Consider the following 6,000-nt stretch of genomic DNA (forward strand, 5'->3'; position numbering starts at 1 on the left):
AGTCTTAGAATCGGACATAGTAGTCTATCGATAATATCGTCGCGGCAATATATCGTATAGCGGAGATAATAGCAACACTACTACTACTAGTACGTACGCTATCGCGACTTGTATTCTCGGCGGAATTCGTCGCTAGATACGAGGAGCTTTAGGACCTAACTTTAAGGTAAAAGCGACTGCTATATCGCAAGATAACGACGGCGGAAGATAGCGGCATAGTTAATATCTTTCTCGGTGCGCCGTTAAACGCGCAATAGGCTATATCGATAGCGTTAGTTAAAGAGTTCTTTAAAGAGTTTGAATTATTGTCTTAAGCCTAGAAGTGTTAGATCTGTTAGCTATTCTCGAACATAGCTTTTTTTTAATATTATTGTATCGCTAGCTTTTAGTGCGGTTTTAGCAAGATCTAAGATTCTAATATAAAACCGAGTTTCGTAGCTAGAAGTTGTCTCTATAAAATTCTATACAAATAGTAGGAAGTCGAGTATTATATTATAGAAACGAGAAACTCTATACAAAACAGCTACATCTAAGTAACGACTAAGATTCTTAATATCCCTATCGAATATAAAGAAGCCCCTCCCTGTCTACGACTTCTGTAACTAAGCAGATATAGTCTCGTCTATATTATTATCTTCTTCTTCTAGGTATAGTTGATATTGTCGCTACATTTCTAGTGCTAGCGTATCCCTTATCCTATCTATCGGTCCTTTAACGCTATTATCTTCTTCTATAGTAGCGGCGGCATTATTAAAGGGCCTATCGTTAGTCTCGTCGGCCTCTAATTCGAAGTTCTCGTCTACCTTCGCGCCTATCTCTTAGAGGATATTATAAAGGGCGGCAGCAACGTATACTATAGCTATTTGCGAGCGGATATTATACTGCGGCGCGCTCTCGAAGATGCGAAATCGTCGTTTTAATATACCAAATGTCCGCTTAACTATATTTCGAAGGGAACTATAGCGGAGGTTAAATAGCTCCTTATAGTCCGCCGGCTTTATTAAGGCTAGGTACTGCTCGCGTAGGTAATACCGCACCCCTCTATATAGCACTATATAAGGCGCGTTATTTAGATAGCTAGCATTAGCGAGATAATATCGTCCTTCCGGCGCACTAAACCTATAGTACGAGCGAGCGTTGTTAAGTATACGGCCGTCGTAAGCGGAGCCCTCCTATCTAGCAAAAATAAAGGTAAACCTTATATTATAGTCTACGACCGCTAATACATTCTATAACAGCGTGCCCTTGCGATTACGGAATGCCGCTTGCTAGTTAACTAGTACGTGTGCTAATATATAAGAGCTATCTAGCGCACTAATAGCGTCCTTAAAGAAAGGCTAGTATTTCCGCCCCTTCGCCTTAACCGCTAGATTGTCGTCCGTAGTAGCTCGAGTAATAAGTGCTAGATACACCTCTAAGATAGCGGCTATAACCTTATAGATTATACGACTATACTTGTCTACTAAGTAGTAAAAGTCCTTAGCTAGGTCTCGAGTATAGCTGTTAGTCGCAAAGGTATATAAGAATATTAATACCTTCTATTCTTTGCTAATACTCCTTCTATGCCGCAGATATAGTAATATAAGCTAAAACAGGTATATAAACGCATCTAGATAGAAGCGCGTATACCTATACAATCTTCGTATAGCGCCTTCTTCTAATAGACTAGTAGTAACCGCCTCGCCTTTGCTATCTTCTAGATAGAGGGTACGCACTCTAGGCGGCTAATATACGGCTATCTGTTGCAGCAGTATCGCTAGTATTCCGAAGGTGAAGATAATGTTGCGCTTAACAATCGCCTAGCGGTCGAGAGCCTCTATTATTGCTAACAATTATAGTAAGAACCTCGACCTCTATATACTACTAAGAAACGAATACCGTACGAAGCGCTCCTACGCTCGAACCTTCGAAATACGCGCCTCCGCTACTATATACGCGTCGACTCGCGCTATTCTCGTTCTATATACTAACCTTAACCTTAATTACAACGTACGGTCCTTAATCCTATCGAAGAGCCCTTCGGAGGCTATATTTAATACTAAAAGCGCTACTCCGGTAGCCGCGGAGGTCTATATTCGATTAAGAAGATTGCACTTAGAAAGGGGCTATTAAATGGCCGTTAGACACAATATACGCCTCGTAATCCTATCGAGAATATTCAATAATATTGAATATTGTTAATATCGCTTAGATTATATGCTAGATTAGATTATAGACACGATAGGCCCTAAGACCTCTTGTTTTAAGCCTCGTAGAACACTAAGAATAGCCTTTCTGTACCTTCTATTACTATTATTATACCGCCTCTTTATAAACTAGCCTCTTAATATATATTACTATAGCTTATTACTACCTAAACTCGCTATTCTTATCGCTACGAAGATAGCAACCGATATTTAGCGCGTTTACGTCGACGTAATAGCGGAGCGCGCGTCGCGTTCTCGAAAGATGCCTTCGAAGGAGCTACTAGCGTATATAGAAGCGATTAAGCGGCACGAGTTACCTACTAAGAATAGTAAGAAAAAGAAGGCAGTCGGTAGAAAGTAGAAGAAGATAGCGTAGTAGGAGAAGTTTAATAATATAACCGCTTTTAAGGCTACGGCGTAGAAGGACTTCTAGGTTAATAATATCGCTACTACTATAGAAGAAGGTAATAACGGCGAGGTTAATATAGCTAGTCGAGTTAAGGGTAGCGAGTTAACGCGCTTAGCTAATAGTAATAGCTCGCTATTATAAAGGTAGGAAGGAAGGCGCCTAGTTAGTAGTTAATAGATAAATAAGGAAGATATATCTACGCTATCTTACGACCCTCGCGAGGACCTCTAGTATAAGCAAACCTAGCGCCTTCTTACTAGTAATAACGAGCTAGCCTTCGAGAACTACAATCGCAATAGCGCTAGTACTTAGTACGCTAAAGATACGTACTATTATTAGGGCTAAAGAGGCTATACGTAATTAGTATATAACTAGGCTAAGTAAAGCTAGGGTCTTAGTGCCTTAGGTAGGGCTTAGCGCTTAGTAATAGGCTAACTTGCCTACCTTCCTCCCTCTCCTCCTAGCTCCTTATCGAATACTACTTATACCTGCTACTATCCTATCCACCTACTAATATAACCCTTCTTATATAGTATTCGATCTATCCCCTAAGGGCAGCAGCTAGACAGTCCCCATTTTAAGCTTTTAGCGGTATAGCTACGGAAACTATCGATTTAACTATATTGCGCCCGAAGAACGGGACCTATACGTACTATTCTATTAAAAATAACTATACTAATTATTAAGCAAGGCCTTCTATATAGCCTATTATACTAAATTAATCGCACTAAGCCGATATCTACTAATTCCGCTATATCCGTATCTTAGGGGCCTATAATATATTATCGGCACTACCCCTTATTATAATAGCCGGCTTATTACGAAGTAATAACAACCGCGGCGCCGCTAGTAGCGCTAGCAACGATAACGCTAGTAGCACAGTGCCTACTAAAGTGCCTACTAAAGTGCCTCCTACTAAGGTACCTGCTAAAGAGCCTACTAGAGGGCCTACTAAAGAACCTGTAATCGAAGGGGATAACCTATCGTTGCCCGTTAACGATATTCTTAGCAATATTGTTAACCGTCGATATAGCTAACTAGCCTTTAGGCCCTAGCTAGTAGCGAGACTTTAAGAAGCTACCTAAAACAGGCTCGCTACCTTACGTTAGGAACAATAGCTAAAGGATAATCTTCTCGAGATTCGCCGCCCGTAGGAAGCCCTAATAACTACTGCTAAACCGGAACTAGTAGTAGGACCTTCTATATAGAAGAAGGATGCGAAGCTTAAGGATTGTACCGTATTTAATAGCTCTAGTCGAAAGCAGTATAACGACTATATTCGTAACTATAAACTCAACTAGCGTAACGTACTAAGAGCGCTACTAGACGACTACTCCCTAGTTGTTTATACTATACAGTACATTAATAGTAACCTAAAGCGCACCTAGGATAACTATTTTAACTCCCTTAATAATTAGACCGCTATTTAGTAGCAAGACTATAAGACTATTATACTAAACACCCTTAGGAACCCTATATTGCGCTAGTAGTACGCCTAAGACTAATATCTACGTACTAAACAAAAGGCCGACTAGACCTCCCGATCCTTCGAGGCCTATCTAAAGACCCTTAAGGACGATTTGCTATCTAAGACCGACTCTATCTAGATATCTAAGATACGACCTAAACTAAGATAGGAATTAGTCCTTAAATTAGACCGCCGCCGTATGTTTAAATAGGCTAATCTAACCCGCATTTAGTTTATAGTCGAAGTAGAAATAGCTAAACGAGCTATTTAGCTCTAATAACGGTTAGAATCTAAGATACGCCTAGCTACCTATCGTAGCCGCGGAGGAAACTAAGGTTCCTACTAGAATAACAATACTAATAATAGGAATAGTAACAACGACCGTAGAAGAGGCCGTAGCCGATAGCTATATAAAGGAGGCCGCGATAGGGGCCGTAGAAGGGGCTCGTATCCCTATAATGCTAACCGCTCTACTAACAATAATAATAGCTACGGCAATCTACTAACCGGATTAAAGTGCTTTAATTGTAATAGTACTAGCTATTTACTAGGCTAATGCGACAAACCTAAGGACTAGGCCCGAATCGACCGTACTGCCGCTAAACACCGGAAGCACCTTTTAGCCGCTAACGCTACCCCTATCGGTCCTTCTAATTAGTCGAAAAAAGAATAAGCGCCGTACTAACTGTTAGCCTTATACGGCGTAAAACTATCGACATTATACTAGCTATTATACGCACCTGCCTTATATAGGATACGAAGGGCACTAACTATTAGACTAAGGTTATACTAGATCTAGGAAATTTAGTTAGTACCCTTATTAGCTATCGCCTAGCTAAGTAATTAGACCTCCGATAATTGCCTAGAACTAATATACTAACCCTTGCTTAGTTTAATAACGCTCGGCACTTAACCTATAGGGCCTATTATGTTCCTATAGTTCTAAAAGACGACCTCGGCAATAAACGCTTGCTAGATTTTACTACCTACGTAGTAGACATAGACAACCTTCTATCCGATATTGTTATTAGCAACCCTGTTCTTAAACACTATACTATAGTTATAGACTTAGGCAGTTAATAGTAGCGATTTAGAATCGCTAGAAGAGAGGATATTAAATATATTAATATTAGCGAGTGTCCCGACGATATCCGGGTCCTATTTATTAGCAACCTAACGCCTATCTTAGCTAATCCGACGGCTAACCTTCTCGGTAGAGATAACGATAAACCTATACCCCCTAATAGTATAGATCCTAATTAGCTTGCTCGTATACTACTACCTATTCGAGAGACCTATATTAATATATTTAAACACTACCTAGTATCGACATTGCCTATATTTAAAGAGACGGACTATAAGATTAATATAATAGAGGGTAAGGAGGTTCCTTTTAGTCCCCTCTACAACCTTAGTAAACGAGAGCTTGCTATATTACGTAAGTACCTAGATAAAAATCTAGCTAATAGCCGGATACGGTATAGTAACAGCCCTGCTAGTATATCTATCCTATTCGTACTAAAGAAGGATAGTAGCCTACGCCTATATATTAACTATCGTAGACTTAATACCGTTACTATTAAAGACCGCTACCTACTTCCGCTTATTAATAAGACCCTCGATCGCCTATCTAGCGCCTATTTCTATACTATATTAGACATTAAGGATATATACTATCGTATCTGCATTTATAAGGGCGACGAATAGAAAACAGCCTTCCGTACTCGCTACGGCTATTTCGAGTACTTAGTTATACTATTTAGGCTAGCTAATGCCCCTATAACATTCTAGTCCTATATTAATCGGGCCCTATTAGGCCTATTAGACTACCTCTATATAGTTTACCTAGATAATATCCTAGTTTATACCTATTTACCTAATATTGCGGAGTACTAGGCTATAGTCTATAAGGTACTCGATCGCCTATAGGCCTATAG

Source organism: Pseudocercospora fijiensis, assembly GCF_000340215.1.
Source record: "Pseudocercospora fijiensis CIRAD86 unplaced genomic scaffold MYCFIscaffold_5, whole genome shotgun sequence".
Lineage (NCBI taxonomy): Eukaryota > Fungi > Ascomycota > Dothideomycetes > Mycosphaerellales > Mycosphaerellaceae > Pseudocercospora > Pseudocercospora fijiensis.